The following is a 20,254-nucleotide window of genomic DNA, read 5'->3' on the forward strand; positions in this document are numbered from 1 at the left end:
AAGCAAGTTTAAATGTCCCAATTAAAAAACAGTCATCATGAATTACTTCTCTGCTATAAGAATAAAGCCCAATGCACGCAGTGCATAAACAAACACGTTGAGTGACCATGAAGCATGCTTTTCATTGACTGTATGCTTCACTAAATGGAATATAACGCACAGTTACGGTGCGGCAGCTCCACTGCGTCGTGTTCCTCTGTTACAGGGAACCCAATGCCCACTGTGAAGCTAGCCTAACTCTCACTGATAACTAATTAAGTAAAAAAAAATTGCAGGACTAGAAATACTTGTATACGTGAAGGGAATGGATAGTCAATAGTTTAAAGGAACAGTAACACCAAAAAATGAAAGTGTATAAAAGTAACTAAAATATAATGTGCTGCTGCCCTGCACTGTGTGTTTACTTCAGAAAATCTACTATAATTTATATAAATAAGCTGCTGTGTAGCCCCAGGGGCAGCCATTCCTGCACTTGTACAGCTGGGGTGTTTGCTACAGAAACCCTACTATAGTTTATATAAATACCCCGCTGTGTAGCCCTGGGGGCAGCCGTTCCTGCACTTGTACAGCTGGGGTGTTTGCTACAGAAACCCTACTATAGTTTATATAAATACCCCACTGTGTAGCCCCGGGGGCAGCTTTTCCTGCACTGGTACAGCTGGGGTGTTTGCTACAGAAACCTTACTATAGTTTATATAAATACCCCGCTGTGTAGCCCCGGGGGCAGCCATTCCTGCACCGGTACAGCTGGGGTGTTTGCTACAGAAACCCTACTATAGTTTATATAAATACCCCGCTGTGTAGCCCTGGGGGCAGCCGTTCCTGCACTTGTACAGCTGGGGTGTTTGCTACAGAAACCCTACTATAGTTTATATAAATACCCCGCTGTGTAGCCCCGGGGGCAGCTATTCCTGCACTGGTACAGCTGGGGTGTTTGCTACAGAAACCCTACTATAGTTTTATATAAATACCCCGCTGTGTAGCCCCGGGGGCAGCCGTTCCTGCACTGGTACAGCTGGAGTGTTTGCTACAGAAACCTTACTATAGTTTATATAAATACCCCGCTGTGTAGCCCCGGGGGCAGCCATTCCTGCACTTGTACAGCTGGGGTGTTTGCTACAGAAACCCTACTATAGTTTATATAAATACCCCGCTGTGTAGCCCCGGGGGCAGCTATTCCTGCACTGGTACAGCTGGGGTGTTTGCTACAGAAACCCTACTATAGTTTATATAAATACCCCGCTGTGTAGCCCCAGGGGCAGCTATTCCTGCACTGGTACAGCTGGGGTGTTTGCTACAGAAACCCTACTATAATTTATATAAATAAGCTGCTGTGTAGCCCCGGGGGCAGCCATTCTAAGGAGAAAAGGCACAGGCACATAGCAGATAACAGATAAAACACTATTGTATTCTACAGAGCTTATCTGTTATCTGCTATGTAACCTGTGCCTTTTCTCCTTTTTTCCACCTTGAATGGCTGCCCCCGTGGCTACACAGCAGCTTATTATATAAATGATAGTAGTGTTACTGTAGCAAACACACCAGTTTTACCGGTGCAGGGCAACAGTGCATTATATTTTTATTACTTTAAAGCTCTTTTATTTTTTGGTGTTACTGTTCCTTTAAGACTGAAGCTTTAAAACATTTGAAAAACTGCTGTAATTCAGCTGTAATGTTAGCTTAAACTTTCAACATTACTATGGGATTCTAGGGAAATCATTAGGAGTAGAAGTATAGATAAAATTGTCTTTCAGTTTATTATCAGTTCAGTTGTGTTTTAAGTGCCCCTTCCCCTTCCTGGATGTAATTAATACATTAGCATATTTAAAACAGAGGAGTCGGAGTCGGAAGTATCAGAAACTGAGGAGTCGGAGTCGGAGTCAGAGTCGGGGAATTTATCTACCGACTCCACAGCCCTGATTAAAAATTAAAAGCCCAAAGCAAAGTTGCTTTGGTTATGTCCATCTTCAGCCTCCTAAAAGATGTATTTAGTCTTTCAGGATGCTAAATCTTTTAAAGTTGACTGGAGAAAATGAAATCTAAGAGTTATGGAAGAAAAACGATTTCTAAATGGAAGTGATCTGTTAATTTCACATTTACTATGTATTCCTGTATTTGTGTTAATTGTTTATTAAGGTGTCCTCTGCATGCTTCTGGTCATACTGGGTTATAAATGGATTCTAATTGATATTCTCACATTTAAATTAGTAGTCTGCTTAAACATGTCTTGCTAGAGCTAGTAATTAGCAGCCTGCTGTTTTATATAATGAGAAACTGGTTTGGTTTTGCTGTTGTGTAAAATATTTTAATGCCGGTTAAAGACCAAACAATTTAGATCATGGATCGTTACTATTCAGTTAACTATTCCCCAACACTTTTGGAGAAGATTTAGTTTGGGCCATGTAAAAGAGCCATTATACAGCGTACTGTTCTGGAAAATCACAAGATCTTTTCTAAGATTTTTCTGCTTAAATGATTACATTACTGTAGCATTCAGGTGAATAGTAATGGGCTGCAAGTACATCGCTGTATTTAATTAGAAATTGTGTCATTCTGACCACAATATGACTTCAGCCTAGCTGAATTCCCTTGCAATAAATCTTTAAGGTGAACAGAATAAAAATGAGAAAATGATTGTTAATGAAATATCAAAATTAGCTAAACTGCAGGTTGATCAGTTGTATGTTGGTGCAGACAAATGGCATTCCTGTGCAGTCTGACAGTTGCTTTTGGAACTGACTTGTAAATGAGATTTTTATTTTATAAGTCAGAGCTTTTATGTGAAATGGCATTGCTACGAGTGCCAGGAGACTCATTGTTACCTGCAGACTCCTTACTCCTTACCTTGGACTCTTCTTGGGCACCTTGCCGCGTGTTCTGGTGTGCCGCATGTATGTGCAGTAGTTTTGTCGCCACATGATGACGTCAGCATATGCGCCGATGTCACTTTGGTGCCAAATTCAAACATAAATAGTGCACTCTTGTTTGTTTTCATTGCCCAAGTTGGCTCTGAGTATCCAGACCTTGCCTAAGCTGTATTTTTGATTGTTTCACTGGATTTTGACTCTGTGCCTGGTTTTTGACATTGAATCATCGCTGCCTGCACTTGAACCTTTGACTCTGATGTTGCCTCTGCCTGACCCCTTTTGTACTGCATTTCTGTTTCAACTATGGCAGTATATAGAATCCCTGTCTTCCCCACAGCAGAACGGCAAAAGGGTGTCTGTGAAAACCGGGGCTCTTCTATTTCACCTAAAAGGTTGTTACTAGCAGTCTATGGGCTTCCTCATATTACAACCCGTAACAGGCATATTCATGGTGTTTTCATTTAGAGGCCTATAGCCTGACTATGTACTTAAATGCCATGGGCAGACTAAATCAAGGAAGATATATGTTTAACCTGCATTGTGATAATGTTTCCTCCTTTCGATAAAGCTTTTGTGTGACAGAATTAGTAACACAAATGTTCCAAATGTGTAACCAGACACTGACATATATTTTTAGAATGTCTATGTGGAAATGTCAGCAATGCTTTAATCACTCTACTCATGCAAACTGCATCATATACATCAACCTTTCAGTTTACTGTGTATTATTTTGATTTGTTGAATCCTAAATTTAACTTTTTTCCTAATTTATTGCAGCAATGAACTTTGGATGTAATAAATGTTAGAGAGGCTCAAAGTTTACACCAGATCTAGTAACCCATGGAATCCAGCAGGGAGCATTTACTCGTAAACTGTTTAAAAGAAAAAAAAAAACCTTTTATTAACCCCAAAAGTCTGAACAGGGTTCAGAAAAATGCTATGAAAGCTGCCTTTAAGGACAAAGAAAACCATTATTAACTATTAGGTGAATAACTTTTTCAAACTTTTGCAAATGTAGCATATACTACAGTGATTTTTTCATATCTTAAACTTAATCTCAGAGGAATGCTACATTTATAAAGTTATTTAATACAATGCATATATGTATGTGTTTTTATATATAGTTACAAGCAATACTGCATGCGTACGCAAATAGATGTGATTTATAAAGTGCACTGCATAAGATACAAAAGATAACCTCACTCTATGAGAACATACACACAGGGGCACATTCATTAAAGTACGACAGGTCCGAATACAAAAAATTCGTATTTTTTCTAAAGTTTGTTAATTTTATTTTTTTCATACTTTGCGTCATTTTGCACAACAAAATCGTATTTGTCGCAACAAGTACAAAAGTTTCAGATTCATTCAAGCTTCAGTATTGTGACTTTCCATTGGCCAGGTTGGAGCTGCAGAGTGCTATTGAGTCCTATGGGAGGCTTACAAAATCGTGCACTGAAGGTTTTTCTACTTTGTACAATCGTCCAGATACGAAAATTTCGTGACTATTGGTTCGCCATTCCCAAACGATCGTTTCAATACGAAAATTTTGGATCGCAAGTACGAAATTTTCATATTCAAACGAACTGAATTTTCGGGACTATTGCAAACATCAGAAACTATTGGATTTTGTGATTCGGATTCATACTTTAATGAATCTGGCCCACAAACTCTGTTACCTGCTGTCAGCAGTAATGACATATTTTGCTCACAGGCTTACTCAGTTGTGAAAACATGAAACAATATATCACAACTGATCTGTGTTTTTAGAATATATATTTCAGTGACTTGGTTATCCAGCTGGATGAAAACACTAAGGTATTAACAATCTAATTAATAGTTGATGAAAGAAATAACAGTGTAAATGCAGACATATTAACTGCCAGGACCACCTTGAGTACTCCTCAAGTACTTTTTCACACACACACACACGATATTCATTGCATTAATTTATTCAAAAAGCAGACGTGCCAATTTTCCTCTGCATGGAAAAAATAAATAGACCCTTGACACTAATACCTGGCATTGCCCCCTTTGACAGAACTAACTTCATTATGTATGTTGGGAACATTTTGCTAAAAATTTTTTTTGAAAATATTGACTCTCTGTGCCCTAGTTTTATGAAGAAATTGTTTGGTTAATATTTTAACTTTGCAGGGCCCTCTGTACCTCTTTTACTGATTATTGTTTTTTTAATGTAAGCTGTACGGTCAATGTATATGTCCGTTTATTTGTTTAGAGCTTCAAAATATGTTGCTGTTTTATAAATATATGTTAAGAATAAATAATTAAACTAATTTTACAATTCTTGCATTCATCTTGAATAGCATGGAATTTACTTTTTTCCATCACAACTGGTCAAATACACTTATTATGTTTTCTTTTTTTAAAAAATACATTGGTGAACAGGTGAATCCAGTTGGCTTTATTGATGAAACATCCAGATTATAGTGCATTTTGTGCCAATGTTTAGTACAGTACAGTAGAGTTTTAGTGTAAAGAAAACTTGAAACACATGAACACACATGGGATGCAGAATGTCCCAGTATGCTACAAAAATCCTCTTGATGAAGATACATGTTTGTGTAGAGGTGTTGGTAGGTGGTTTCTTCTCAAAGTTGCTTTCACTGCAGTCATACTGAAATTGTACTTACTAGTAGGAATGAGCAATTGAAGAAGCCTTTGCTTTATTAATAATATTTCTTTACAGACCAAAAACTGAAACTGAAAACAGAAACTGAAAATGACTTTATAAGTACAATTTTTAGATATTTAAGGAAAAAAATTCACATTTTGTGTGTGGTTTGGTATATCCAGAATGTTTTGAACCTGGTGGTTTCCAAATAATAGGTTTTTCTGTAATGTGAAGGGCCACTTCTTTTGGCTGAACATTTATACACCCAAAAGGATTGTTTTGCCATAAAAGCACACATGCCGTTTTTATGCCAAATTATGAAAAGGCCATCTCCCATAGACTCCATGCTTTTTTTATTCTTGAAATTTCACCAGTGCATTTTGTACTAACTGGGAGTAAGAACACCATATGCTAACTTAGTTAAAGGAGACAAAAGAACAAATCACTGGTTAGTGCCAATTATTTAGGCATCCCCATGATTGTAAATGCTTACCTCACACACTCAACTTTTGTAGTAAGTGCGGCACAACCATCTTCTTTTGCAGGGATCCCTTGAGACTGATCTGGAGTACACAGAAAGTACAAATAAATCAGAACTTAGAGTAACAAAGCTGAACCTGCAAGTGCACAGCCTAAGGCCAGAGTAAAGATCCAAAGACAGGAAAGAAAATGGCATCATGGACTGGGTAAGTGATTCTAATTACAGGGTATCTAACAAATTGGCATCTACCAATGATTCATGCTTTTCTTGTTCTTTAAGCTTATTCTTATTAAATCAAACCATCTTGCTGATGAAATATAAATTCATTGAAAAATGTAAATGGTTGTTTAAAAATAAATAAATAAATAAATTTGAGTTTTAGTAAATTTGCCCCTAGGAATCAGGACTGAAAGTGCAGGCAGTTACATTTACAAATTAATGTCATGTTATGTGTAAATGTAACTGCCTGCACTTTTGGTCCTGATTCCTTTTTTCTGATGTATTTTTTTTGAAACCACGAATAAACTGGTATCCACAAATGTCAGACATTTATGAAAAAATAAAAAGCACTTGCAAAAAAAGGTACAGAAAGTCTAGTGAAGAGCAGCTTTTTTGACTGGTCGCATGAAACGTGACTTTTTCGAATTGTTGTACAAAAACCAGCATCATAAAACTCAAAGTTCGAAGCAAGAAAAATTTCCCAGGGAAAGGAAGGGACATCTGCTATTGACTTCTGCAGCACCTCAAAAGGTTTTAGGTGGAGAGTTTTTGGATTCAGAATTGTCACGGAAAAAAACACATAATAAATCTCAAAGTTGTGACTTTTTTTTACCGCAACTTTTTTAGAGTTTCTGACTTTTTTGGCATAAAAAACCCTGACCCAAAAAAGGCACAGGTTACTAAATGCCCCCTAAACTAATGAGGCAGAATCAAGCTGGTTAAATGACCTGAAACCTCTTACATTGTTTAAAGAACCAGGGAACAGAAAGGGATAAACAACTAGTACTTACAATAGCAACTCCAAGGGCATCTCCATCCAAAAAGTTTTTTTTTTTTTTAAATGAAAGAAAATGCAATTCTATACACACATGTAAATATTCTGCTAACAGTGTAGCAGATGTCAGTTCTCTGCCAGGTCAGGTTGCAGTTGGCTTCAGTTATGTTGTTTCAGAAGCCAGAGAAGTGTTGCATATTCTTACATTATTTTTCATTATGTAAAAACTGTTTTTGGCCAGACCTTCCCTTTAAGTGTTGACTTTTTCTTTTATATTCTCAACGTGAAAATGCATTTTATCCAGATTATGCCGTTTTGCTGACATGACATTGATTAATCTGTTTTAGTAGTGCTGAAAGCAACATGGCTTATGTGTCAATAATATTTTAAGAAATTGAAATATTGCATATAAAGTATAATGTGGCAATAATCTTCAGTACCTACTCTATCCAATTTAGATTAATACTTTAATGGAAATCGAATTCAGTTGCTGTAGTATTCCGTGCTTAGTTTGTATTTAGTTGATTCTATTAAGTAATTTTGAATATTCCTTTTTTTAAATTGAGTTTATTAAATTCAGTATGACTTTGAGCACACATAGGCAGAGGGTGACTTTTTTGTTTGGGGAGGCTAAAGATGGGCCATACATAGACTGACCTAAAGCTAATGTGAGACTTAGTGGATTCGCTGCTGGTGTAAAAAATTAAGCTCCCAACTACCTCTTGCCATTCCCACTGACTTCCAAGGATTCTGTACAAAAGTGCGGGGGGAGTGCTTTTTTTTTTTTTACCCTAAAATGCTTAGGATGTAAAAGTATTCATACGTGCACTTCTGTGAGTGGATCTGCAAACATTTGTGTTTGTGATCAGTTAGCTTAAAGGGGTAGTTCGCCTTTGAATTCACTTCTATTTTTAATGGTTTTTCAGTTATTTCGCTTTTTGTTCAGCAGCTCTCCATTTGGTAATTTAGCATTTATCTGGTTGCTAGGGTCTTATTTACCCTAGCAACCAGGTAGTGGTTTAAACAAGAGATGGGAATATGAATAGTTAAGGGGCCTACATCTGAAAAATAAGTAATAAAAAATGATGATAATAATAAAATTGTAGCCTCGCAGAGCAATAATTTTTGGCCCCCATTTGAAATCTGGAAAGATGCAGAAGAGAAAGGCAAATTATTCAAGAACTATAGAAAAAATTAATTAGAAAGACCAATTGCAAAGTTGCCAGGAATAGGCCATTTTATAACATAGTAAAAGTTAACTTAAAAGTGAACCACCCTTTTAGATGTGTTCATGTTAGTTTAATAGCAAGAAAGGCTGTGGGTACTGACACCCCAGGCACATTATATATATATATATATATATATATATAATATATATATATATATATATATATATAAGCACAATGAGCCTTTTCAGGGGGAAAGAGTTAACTTACCCTCCATCTGTTAGGGTAGGGGATAGATTATATATTATTATAGACGTCCGGTCAGGCAAAAAACAATTTAATGTCAGCTAGTGATTCAGCCTTTAGAACTGTATAGTACCTGTGTATAGCACCTGTGGGAGTGGGATGAAAACTGCAGCACAAGTTGAGAGTTGGTTCTCAGGTAAAGTTTACAGCCGGCAGATTCTTCTTTTCAGTCTTCATTTCTGCACTGCCTTCAGTTTGTTATATCTTCAGATCCCTGACTGCATCTGTGCTTTGATAGGTCAATTTTACTGTCTGTCAAAAAAGCTGTGCTCTGATTGGAGAATCCACAAGAAGAAAGATCCAATCAGAGCACAGCAGAACCGAAGCTTGCAGGAACAGGAACAAGATTTCCAGGACAGTGCAGAAACGGAGTGAGGTTTTTTGGTTTTTTTTTTATGTGCCAAGCAGGTTTGGGGAGGCTTAGCCTCCTCTAGCCTTAATGAAAATCCGCCTATGAGCACATGCTGCTTAGTGGTCAATCATGTTTTTCTAAAGTTAACTTGTATTGCGGGAACCAGTGTTAGCATATCTGGAAAACAAATAACATTAAATATAACTGAATGCAGTTTTATGTGCATACACATAGGTGTATGCATATACAGGTATGGGATCCCTTATCCGGAAACCCCTTATCTAGAAAGTTCTGAATTAGGGAAAGGCCGTCTCCCATGCTTTCCTTTGTCCCTGTAATAATAAAACTGTACCTTGTACTTGATCCCAACTAAGGTATAAATTATCCTTATTTGAGGCAAAACACGCCTATTGGATTTATTTAATATTTAAATGAATTTTAGCAGACTTAAGTTATGGAGATCTAAATTCCGGAAAGATTCCTTAACAGAAAAACTCCAGGTCCCAAGTATTCTGGTAACAGGTCCCATACCTGTACTGTAATGTAGATGGCAAGCACTGCTGTATAGAAAACACAAGCCAATGTTCAACTTTAGAAAACGATAAATGTGTTTTAAAAGAAGACATACTGTGTAAAAAAAAAAAATGTGGCAGTGCATTATATTTAAAGTTTGAACACATTTCTGGGGGTTTTGGGTTTGTTTAATGTGTTATTACAGTTTTGCTAATGCATGTGAAATTGCCCTTTAAGCTGCAAGTCTCAGTTCCCCCAAGAGACCTGTTTAGCTTATTAGTTACAATTGTATCTCTGTGCAGGTATAGCTTGTTAACTTTCTGGGCTTTCTGCCAAAAGCTACTTTTTAATTAAGTTTGTATCTTTTTTAGTGTTCAGTGCAGGAGATCAAAGGGAAATGAGGGACTTTTCAGTAAGAATCTGGGACTGCGGGTTGAGCTGTTAAAACAGGGACTGTCCTGTTAAAATCAGGACACTTGGGAGGTATGGGATAGGAACCAATCAGCAATTAGGGTCACCTGACAGAAAACTGAAGCCTGTCTTTGCTTGTATGGCTGCAGGGCTATGATTGGCTGTCCTTCTGGCATTGACCATTAGAACATGCCCACACCTCATCTGAAACACAAACAGGGACCACAGCAGATCTAAAGGGAACTCCAATAAAGGGCCCTTTTTTTAAAAAATGATGATCATTTTTAACACAGGGTGAAATCAGCACCATATATTATTTATTATTGCCTACAAGATTGGGATGTTTTCAGTTATGCTATACTGTATGTCTCATTTTAAAAGATAAATCACATTCATTTACTAAGTAACCTTTTATAAGGCTGTGAAAAATTAAATTTACTTTTGCCAAGCAGCTTCTCCTGAGCAATATAAATGATTGTACTGTATAAGCAGGTGGGGATACAGTATTACTTGCATGACCTTTAATTGCTTAAGGGGTCATTCTACATCCTTCAAACATACAACATTAGAATTCTTTTTCCATCAATAATTAATGAGATTATAACACTGAAAACAAATCTTGCTGTGCACCTTAAATCATAAATCCAAAACAAGTGCATTCTACTGTTTGTTGCTGGAGGGTACTAGAATCTGATCACTCTCACAGTCCAGCCAGTAACTGATGTGTACAGTGGCGGATTTCTTTTTCGGCCACCCCTTTTCTCTGCCTGGAGCACTGGGGACAGGATGCGCTGTGTGTCCCGTCCCGATTGCTCTGTATATGAGGTGCAGTTTGGCAGCATGCCACCCCAAAATTTATGCCGCCCTAGGCCTGGGCCTTTGTGGCCTCTCCACAAATCTGGGCCTAGATATGTATGATAATCTGTAAATATGTGTAATAGCTCAGTGGTCCACACAGGGCCGGATTTTTGTGCCCGGAGGCTGGCACCCTTTACCACCCCCCCCCCCGCCCCACCCTCAAAATCATGCACATGTGCATTGTTTGACTTACACCCGGAGCACAGGGGACACACAACTTCATATGCTGGCCCTGGGTTTACACCGCAACCTTGAAGTGCTGCCTGTTCATTTCTGCCTAGCCGCTAGCTCCAATGAATTTGTGTGAAACTTTTAATTTTCTGCACCCTTCTCTATGTACATTGGTAGAACACAAAACTCCAAAATACAAGGATATTAGACATTACTGTGTAGTTCTTTGACTTAAATAAGAATGCATGTAAGTACTGTGTACACTGTGACTTTTCATAGTCACCATTAATGCATTTGAATGGATTTTATGTTTGATTATTACAGTGCATGTACAAGGTAGTAGAGTTGATCGCTATATGAAGAGCACTAAGGGGTGAAAAGGGTTCAGAGTGCAGTAGAGGGTTCAGAGTGCAGTAGAGTTGCGTGTAAATCTGCCCTTTACTTAATATCTGCCATAGGTAGCTTTTGCATACAAGTAATTAAACATGCTTACTAAAGTGTGATAACAATGTTGCACAAAAATTCACCAGAAAGTGAACAACTTGAAATGTTTGCAGGTATTGGCACTGCTATACTTCAGGTAAGTGTACATTCCTTTAAAATGAGGCATTTTGACTGCCACAGGGCTTTAGGGAAGATCAAAATGCCTGTAATTGTCTGTTACCACTCCCCATATAAAAGAATGGCAAATATCTGTGTTTCCCATGCATTGCTGTGGATTGTGGTGACAGGGCACTTAAGCTGTTTTTGCAAAAGCACAGTAGCATTTAAATGGCCATATATGCCTTAGCTGTTATTTAGGGTACTTAGAGGATACCACTGTTGGTGTCATATCAGTATTACAGCCAAGTAGAGCAGTTTCTGTTCATCTGACTTTCTGTCTGACATGTTCCATGCCCTTGTAGTCTCAAAAGTTATGGTTTGGGGTCAGTAGGTGTCCTGTTTAGTTGCTTGAAACTGCCATACATATCTATGATTAATCAGCCTTCTTTAAACTGGGTGCAGACTTCTTCCCTGGGTGCTAGTAGCCCTGTAATTAGATTGTGTAGAACTCTTGTACCAATTATTGACATTGTAGCCACACTCCTTGGAACAAAAAAAAAAGCTTGAGTGGCTAAAATTATGACCCTACATGGTTCTGCCTAGCTGTTGTGCCCCTTTAGTAAAGAGAAACTAACATGCTAGCTGTAGTAACAGTCCTCTACAATTCATGACATTTAGTTTACTTACCAAATGTCTCATGAATGTGTTGAAATTGTACATTGTTCCAAAAACCATGCTGTTTAATTACACTAATAGTGAGAGAAGCAAATCAAACAGCTTATATAAATGCTGCAAGCAGATCTAGGATTAGGACTGCATAGTGCTCTAAAGAAACAGTGCAATGACTTGTTTAACAGTTGTAAGTAAGTTGTCAGCTTTGTCAGTACTGGATTATTTTCACCGGTGTATAGGTCATCTACCATCACCATGTATACATTTTTTACTGGTATACTGTGATTATATGGCCATACACAAGCAGATTGAAGCTGTTGAAGTCCTACAAACTGATTTGGCAACTTATGTATGGAGCCCTCTGACAGGCCTCCCGACTGATATCTGGACAAAAACCATCCAGATGTCGCATTGGCTAATTTATGTGGTCCTTACTCTGACTTTTCGTATCCCCTTTATTGCAATGCAGTTGTTTGGCCCTAGTACGATATTAGCTACTCAAGGTGGGCATATCGGGGGAAAGATTTGCTCGTTTGGTCACCTTGCCAAACAAGTAAATCTTACCATGTATGGCCACCTTTGGTGTTTTAGGGGCACAAGAGGCACCACTACTGTGCCAAACTACCCCTGGTCTGTGAACAGTGACATGAATGACTGCATACAAGGTGGATTTTATTGGATTTAAGAAGATACCCCTTATGTCCTGGTAGATGTTCAATACAAAGGTCAGTTTAACATGATACTGAAATTTTTCTTGCAGACTCCAAATATATATGTAGCCAGTTGGTAAATAAATATTATAATTTTTATCGCCATACATTAAGGGTTGTTTTTATTAATATTGGAAACAACATCACCTGTGATGTGGCCCATAGCAGCCAATAAGATCTTTGCTTTTGTTTTTTTAACCATTCAAATCTAATTGCTGATTTGTTGCTATGGGCAACATCACCAGTGATGTTTGTCTCCACTGTTATTAAATATGCCCTTAAGTCTGCTGAAAATTATTTAAACATTAAATAAACCCAAAAGGAATGTTTTGCCACCAGTATGGATTCATGCATCTTTGTTACCATTGGGTACAAGGTGCTGTTTTATTATTACAAAAAAAAAGAAAAAAGGAATACTTTTAAAAAGTTAAAATGTATTGCTTAAAATGGACTCTGTGAGAGATGGCCTTCCTGTAATGTAGAGCTTTCTGGATAACAGGTTTCCAGATAAGGGATCATACCTGTACATGCTTTTAAAATTAAGTATAGTATATTTAATTCAGTGTTTTATTCAGGTTCTTTGTGGTTCAAATCATAACTCATTGTCTAGTAGATATAACTAATTTAAGGACTTAACTACCACTGAGCAATCTTCTTGTAATAAAATCTAGGGCTCCTTAATACATTATGTATACTTAAGCAGTAAAGTAGTTAGTTTGTATAGTTAATATCACTCTAGATCAGTGCTGTCCAACTGGCGGCCCGCGGGCCGCATGCGGCCCTCGACCCCCCTCTGTGTGGCCCCCCACCTGTCTGGCTGCTTTAATGGTTTACCCTTGTATAAGCTTTAAATGGTATCAGTACTGAGATTAACTGGCCCCCTGCATGGTTCTCACCTCAGATTCAGGCTGTAATCCCTCTGTATTGTTTAAACATGTAATCCCCTGTGCTGTTCACACCTTTTAATCTATGCATTGTTTACCCCCTGCAGTGTTCACACCTCAGGCTCAGTCTGTAATCACCCATATTGTTCGTCTGTTCACACCTCAGACATTGTATGTACTGCCTGAACTATGCTGCCTGTGTGTATGGCACAGAGGCAGCATAGGGCAGGGAGGGTGTGGCACACACAGGCAGCATAGTGTAGGCAGAGTATGGCACATAGGCAGCATAGGACAGGGAGGGCATGGCACAAACAGGCAGCATAGGACAGGGAGGGTATTGAACACATAGGCAGGGTAGGGCAGAGTATGGCACACACAGGCAGGGTAGGGCAGAGTATGGCACACACAGGCAGCATATGGCAGGTAGAGTATGGCACACAGGCAGGGTAGGGCAGAGTATGGCACACACAGGCAGCATATGGCAGGCAGAGTATGGCACACACAGGCAGGGTAGGGCAGACACAGGCATCATTGGGCAGGCAGAGTATGGCACACACAGGTAGCGTAGGGCAGGCAGAGTGCTGCCTGTGTGTGCCATGCTTTTTCTACCCTATGCTGCCTGTGGGAGGTGAACCTGACAGGGGTTTGTTCTGGGAGTTTGTTAGCAGTTGGAAATAGCCATTAAATGGTCCCTAAGGTGTGTAATTATGTACTGGGGATTGCTGTGCTATCCACAGGGGAGGAGAAGTCATATGGATTTTAGGGTGTGTCTTAATATGACATAATATAATTCTTTCACATATGAATGATGGTTGATATCTCTGCAGTGAGGACCAAGCATTTGGGTTTTTGCTGCACTACCACCATTGTGATAAAATGGGTGTGGGTGGTTGAAGTGGGTGTGGTTTAAAAGGGGGAGTGGCTTCCATTAGCGGCCCTCCACCATGTATGCGCGAGAAATTCCGGCCCTCGGCACCACAGAAGTTGGACAGCACTGCTCTAGATACATCACTGGCTGCAAAAAGCTGTTACTAGAGCAGCTGCTGTATTAAAATTTAAAGCAAGTTTGAATGGGAACAAGAACCTTCCGGTACAATGGTAAAAAAAATTATTGTAATATGGAATGTCAGATTTGTACCATCCCACAAAAACTTGTGCTGGAGTTGATTTGACAAAATTTTGAGGGAAAGTTAAGTCAATCCAACTAAAATTATTTGTATTGTCTTAAATGTTTTTTAAAGATTGGTAAAAATGAATTACTGCTATCATTTAGTGCAGTGGAAGAACAGGTTCAGGATCATATATTAAAATGAGTATGTCCGGGGATTCCATAGATTAATACATCATTATAATAATTGTAAAAATATGGTTAGAATAGTGGAATAAAAGACAAAAGGAAATCTCACTGCATATGTCTTTTTTTGTCTAAAGATTAAGAAATGCATGCCAGAGAATGAAATACTAGTAGCTATAAAGCAGGATGCAAAAAGATATATGTGTGTGAGTAGAACGCTGGAAGACATGTGAATTGAAGGAGGGAGATCAATCAAAAAAGGCCACAGACCACTAAATTCAAACCCAAAGGAGTAATAAAAAAATCCCACTGCTTAAGGATGCAGAACCTTCAAATGTCTTTTTCTATTTTCATCCATATTTTCAAATATTTAATAATTAAATAACAATTGCCATTATGAAAGCTTAATACATGGCCCCCTCACCCAGCGTTTGAAAGCACAGCCAGTACAGGAGCTGATCCGACTGATTTGTCATTAGCAATACTGCCCAATGTAGCTCTGCTGACAAATTTGCAAAAAGTTGAAATTCCAGTCAATTGGCATTTTTTTTTTTTTACCTTGTAGCTACTGTTATTTGCTGACCAGGTAGAGATACCTTCAGGGTTCCCTCAGTGACCTGCATCAGTAAGCGCAGCACAACTGCTAAAATAATTGGGTGCAGAAGTAATTCAAACTACAAACACCAAACACTGTAAATGTCTTGGCAATGAAGGCCACGTGCAGTTGTATCCATTTTGTCAAATTGGATGCAACTGCAGTAGGCACAGTGCAGCTGTGCCAAGAGAATTGCGCTTTTGTGTCTGCAATAACGCCACAAATGCTGGGGAAAATAGTGCATTGTGGGAAAAATATGCAATTGTGCTTACGCAAGTGGCTCAGGTCATTGCTATATAGGAAACACTTTGATACAATATCAGAACTTACTAAGTAGTTAGTAACACTGGTGCTGTAATACCTGATGGAAAAGGTTTCCTTTGCCCTGTAGATTAGTAGGTACAGGTATGGGACCTGTTATCTAGAATGGACGGGACCTTGGGTTTTCCGGATTAGGGATCTTTACTTGGATCTCCATAACTTAAGCCTGCTTAAAATCATTTAAATACTGAATAAACCCAATAGGCTTGTTTTGCCTCCAGTAAGGATTAATTATACCTCAATTGGGATCAAGTACAATGGTCTGTTTTATTATTACACAGAAAAAGGAAATTATTTTTAAAAATTTGAATTATTTGCTTATAATGGAGTATATGGGAGATGGCCTTTCTGGACAGGAGGTTTCCGGATAAGGGATCCCATACCTGTACATTATTTTACCCATGCGATAGTGAGCTTTGCAGGTGGTATCCTAAATCTTAACTACAGTCCAACTGTAAATACAGATAAATACAGTAATAGTTTTGTGACAATGAGCAATGTATTCTACTCCAGTTGGGAAACTTAACCTTCTAGTTTGAACACTGGTAAAATGAACCCCTTAGGTCGTTTATCTAAGTAACCATGATATAATTTTGCAGAATTTAACTTATACCTTGAAAATGTGTTTTATAGAGCAGTTCATTCCTACATGAGGAGTTTGGTTTCTTCAGTTTCAGCCTATTCTTTTGTTGCCTGATATATAATGCAGCTGTTTGGATTGAAATAGCTTATGGAACAGTGCCATGGATACGGAACCTCATGTTGCATAGCCTTGTACATTATTCATTAATGGAAAATCTGTAGCTGTACATGATTTAAACACAATTGCAACTCTTACTACATCCAAAGTTTCCACAGCCAGGTCATGGGAAACCTTTTTTTATGGCAAATTTTTTTTTTTTTTCTATAAAAACATTAGCAGTGCCCATAAATGCAATGTTCATTTGAGTCTACTCAAAGGTAGCGGGGATAAATTTTGCTCATCCTGAAGAATTGTATTTTGTTTTTGCAAAGCAGCACAGATTCCTTATAGGATCACTAAAAGGGGGGAATGAATAAATAAATAAAGGGGAATACCTTATTTAGATTTAGAGGCTGATTTAGTTGTAATCTTTGGAAAAATTCTAAACAGAATTTTTCTTGAGGAGAGAAATGGTAGTAGTCAACTGATAATATCATACCTACCAACTGTTTTTATATTGGAAGGATTTGCTGGCTGCATCTTAGTAGACATTGGGTGTTTTATGGATATGGATGAGCATACTTGATATGGCAAGGGTTGATGAGCACTTATACTGTAATGTCACCCACTGTGACCTATAGCACTTATATTTGCCTATTTGTGTCTGTTAGTTACCCCTCCCATATAGATTGTAAGCTCTACGGGGCAGGGACCTCCTTCATCTTGTGTTCTGACTCTTATTGCAACTGTACCTTGTATTTATTTGTATTTATTGTTGTACTTTGTATTTATCCATTATATTTAACCCCCCTGTCTGTATTAATGAATCCTACTGTACAGCGCTGCGTACATAAGTAGCGCTTTATAAATAAAGATATACATACATACATACATGAGGAGCTCTTAATACACAGATTTGAAATTCTGCAATGTTCAGAGGTATGTTTTATAATATCTTAACAGTACAGCTTACTCATTATCTAATACATTTCTTAACTTCATTTTTCTGTTGGTATTTTAGTGGTAATTTCCTTGCTTTTTAACATGACAGAGCCATTCTCTGTTTTCTTTAAGGAAAGGACACCATGGGGCATATTTATTAACATTGGAGACAAACCTCACTAGTAATGTTGCCCATAGCAACCAATAAGATCTTTGCTTTTGTTTTTTTAACTTGTAGGTCACTGTTCAAATCGAATTGCTGCTTGGTTGCTATGGCCAACATTACTGGTGATTTTTGTCACCAGTGTTAATAAATATACCTGCATATGTTTTGATGAAATTGATAGTGTAGAGCCCACTAATATGCACACCTTCCACAACTAAAAGTTTTAAAAATGGGGCTTCTTATTCCCCATACTCTATACTATTATTAGTATTCTATACTATTTAGATTTTGCGCCCTTCTTAGAAAACAGTGTTCATTTTGCCCATAAGAAACAGCTGCAACAATTGGACTGTTGGGAGGTATAGCTATGTATAAATGCAGTATATGGCCGAGGTTCTAGATACACAAGGTCTTATTCCTTTTGTAAAATGAAATGCAACTGAAAAAAATGTAATAACTGGTTTCTGTATGAATCTATTTAAATGCACTACATGACGTCTCCTTTATATTAACTTTTTGTCTGCTTTAGATGGACCTCTCCTATACAACTTTTTAGCTGGTCTGAAGATTTAGGGTTTCTGTTCTACTACAGACTGTCAGTAAAACTGAGAGCTTCTGAACAAAAATGTACATATTTCAAAAATAACAAAGGGAGATGTATTCAGATTGTCTAAACTGATGTTTACTGTACATCATACAAGTTAATTCTAAGGTGACATACCACCCAATACTGTAGCAGCTTGAGAGGTTAGGTATCCGTAAAATGCATTATCCTCAAAAATATAATGATATTTTAGGGGCTTTGTTGATAGCATATACAATATATATATATATTGTTATAGGTGAATCTGTACAACAAGGGTTAACCTGCAGATTCGTGCAAACCTTCACTGATCAGCATGCATTCCTTAATACATCTCCACAGCCCAGCAATAAGCACAGGTCCCCCTGACTCAGATTGGTTCTGTTCTAAACCTAGCCTTGGTTACATCTACCATGGCCTTGAAGACAGAACCACATGTTTGGCAAGAGCGACTCCTAGTTTTCTGTGCTATGTTCAGATATCTCTATGTGCATACACTGGTCAACTAGTAACGGCCATGCTTATATGTTTTGTATGTTGTATGCTACTATGTCACAAAGCCTATAAAAACCCAGTGCTGTCTTTGTTCTGTAGTTCTAACTCTTATCTTTGTTCAGACCCCACGAATGTGTTAAATAAACCTTACCTATTTACCTCAAATGACTTTCGGTATATATGAAATTTCCACAACAATATAATTTTCTTTTTGTTATGGTGACATCTTGCTGGTAAAGGTCCCCACTGTAATCACACATAGCTGAGCCTTCAGTTATCTCAGGCCTAAATAGGAACACTACCTTAAATGACCTGTAAAATGAAAGGTCAGTTGAAATCGAATATACCACGGCTACAAATCATACATGACCCACCATAATAAAAGGGAAGGTCAGTTGAAAATATTATGTCATTGCTGTTCTGCTCTAGCCTTCACACTTTTTAAATTGAGTATGTTGGTAACTTTCTATGATAGAAAGAGGCCTTGCCCTCTTTTATTAATTTCAGTTACTAAAAGGATAAAAAGTAAATTTGCATACATTTCCATTAGTTTATAGCCTGATATACTATTGCCCTAAACCTGAAGTATTATAATGGGCTTCAGTTCTGATAAATCAGTTTCAGTAACAAATATGATGAGAGCTTATTACATTAAATATTTATACCAAGAGCATAATAAATTATAATAGCAGAGATAATTTCTTCATAAAACATTCTGAAGACCTATGAGGTGTATATTATATACTATATTATAGACCTAAGCAGTCTATTCACTTACAATATCTTATGGCATCACTAAGCACTATTTATAAGTATATATTTCACAGGTTTAATGGTTTTTCCCGGATGTGTAATAAAACACACTAAGTTTGCCCAGTAGCAGTAACCCATAGCAACCAATAAGATGTTTCCTTTTAAACAAGAGACTGCTCCTGGGAAACAGTAGTGCCTTTTATTACATAACCCCCTTTGTGTATTATTGGGGGTTAAACCCAAAGTGTATATTTTGCACATCATGATTTCTTCATTTGGTTTCTTAACAGTACATTGCTTTTTCTGGTTGGGATATGCAAGGATGTCTTTGTGTTAAGAATGATGGATGAAGGGATTTAGCCTATGCTTTGTATTTATCTGTATTTATCATAATTATTAACAGTCATGTAAAGTATCATTGCCAAATCGGTTTGCAAATTTGCTGTAAAGAAATAGACATACACAAGTCATCTGGCTGTTCTTTTTGTTCATAGGTAGAAATCTAGAAATAGAGCGTTGCAGGCCATTTATCTGCAGAACTGTTTTACTGAGCAACAAATAACCCGAGAAGAGCTGACTTTTATTATGATTTCAAAATAAACGATGGAGATGTGTATTGTTTGAGTGAAGAATAAAAACGTCCTGTCTTATAATTCAGCACACTGCTAGTGAAAAATATTGATTACTGACAGCATGCATTTACTGTGTGGTGGAAGATACTAATTTACTGACTTTGCTATAGCCTGGTCCAATGAAGGGCTTAAATTATTTTGTTCCTTCAGGACCTATAACTGCATCAGAATTCTGCCAAACAAAGCCAGAATATGTGAGGCTAACAAATTCTCCCTTATAGGGAT

The 20,254-nt window shown here is 37.7% G+C and overlaps 1 protein-coding gene across 5 annotated transcripts in view; it reads left to right on the top strand.

Annotated features, from left to right (window-relative positions):
- The window catches only part of csgalnact1 (chondroitin sulfate N-acetylgalactosaminyltransferase 1), a 158,986-nt gene that overhangs the window by 55,073 nt on the left and 83,659 nt on the right, over positions 1-20,254 (top strand). For 3 of the 5 annotated variants that reach the window (XM_002933993.5, XM_012955058.3, XM_031904151.1), the window contains one exon: positions 6,051-6,191. The exons of the other annotated variants lie outside the window; for them this stretch is intronic. The gene's annotated coding sequence lies outside the window, so the exon portion shown is untranslated. The remainder of the gene's footprint in view (positions 1-6,050; positions 6,192-20,254) is intronic. 5 annotated transcript variants of the gene reach the window in all.

The sequence above is a fragment of the Xenopus tropicalis genome, chromosome 1 (genome assembly GCF_000004195.4).
Source record: "Xenopus tropicalis strain Nigerian chromosome 1, UCB_Xtro_10.0, whole genome shotgun sequence".
NCBI classification, from domain to species: Eukaryota; Metazoa; Chordata; class Amphibia; order Anura; family Pipidae; genus Xenopus; species Xenopus tropicalis.